The following is a 1179-nucleotide window of genomic DNA, read 5'->3' as shown; positions in this document are numbered from 1 at the left end:
TCACGAATAAACCAGTTTCCATAGATCACCAGAGTTAAGAGTGTTGAATGTATTTTCATTACATTTTCTTAACAGCTATATTTTCTATTCTAAGTCAATTTTAAATAAAATATTTAAATAAAAAACCACTTTGCATAACTTTACGTGAACAGGAGCACCTCACAGGTACAATCTATATCGAAAATATTGTACCTGTAAAGAAAACATCTACAATACATTCACGCCTTTGGTGCCATTACATAAATCATATTAGTTAAAACATTTATTTGCACGTTATGAAATAATGTTTTTTGAATTCATTTATTTCTTTACAAGAAAATTTGTGAGCAATATGAACCCAAGAAACATTTTTATAATATATTAATAAAACATTTTCTTGTTATTAGAGAGAATAGTTTAACCGGACAAAAATAGTTCACATTTGTGACACGGAATTGAACGAGCAATAGTGTGTTAAAAGCTCAAATTTATATTCTGTTTCTTCCCAATTTATTTATTATTAAATACCCTTGGCCGCAAAACTTTCTTGAGTGTTTCCCTTCATAAAATATTTTTGGTTTAGTTAAAAAATAACATAAGGTACATTAACTTTTCAAAAATTCAATTAACGTAGGCTACCTTCTTAAAAAGATAAAAGCACCTAAATTTGGTTACAGGAAAAAAAATTCTGAAGTTTAATTTTTGTTTTTGAATTTATTTTAACAAATAATTATGGAATTAGAAAATCTTATATTTTTTATGAAGTTTTACAAAAGTTAAAATAACCGTAGAAAAATATGGTATTTTAAACTGAGAATCAATTGAAACGAAAAAACGTGGTGTAAATGTTTCAGTTTAAAACTTATAAATATTGTAAAATAATGTGGTCATGGTAAAAGGAATAAATGTCTGCACAAAATAAAGAAGAATTGAACAAAAAAAACACAACAGATACCGAGGTAAAATGTTGACAGAAGGTTACAAAGGTGAAAATAAATAAAAATTATAATATCAATGACTACGGAAGCGTTTAATTAAAAGAAATAGTTGTTATGCGTTAAAATGAAATTAGAGTAGAAGAAAAGTCTTATGTTTGGAATGTAGTTTTCTACGAATATGAAACGTAGACGCTAAGAAAAGCTGAAAAAAGAAATGTTAACGGCATTTGAATTTTTCCGAATATCTTAATTTAAACAAATA

The sequence above is a fragment of the Lycorma delicatula genome, chromosome 1 (assembly GCF_047948215.1).
Source record: "Lycorma delicatula isolate Av1 chromosome 1, ASM4794821v1, whole genome shotgun sequence".
Lineage (NCBI taxonomy): Eukaryota > Metazoa > Arthropoda > Insecta > Hemiptera > Fulgoridae > Lycorma > Lycorma delicatula.
This window is presented reverse-complemented; position numbering follows the sequence as displayed.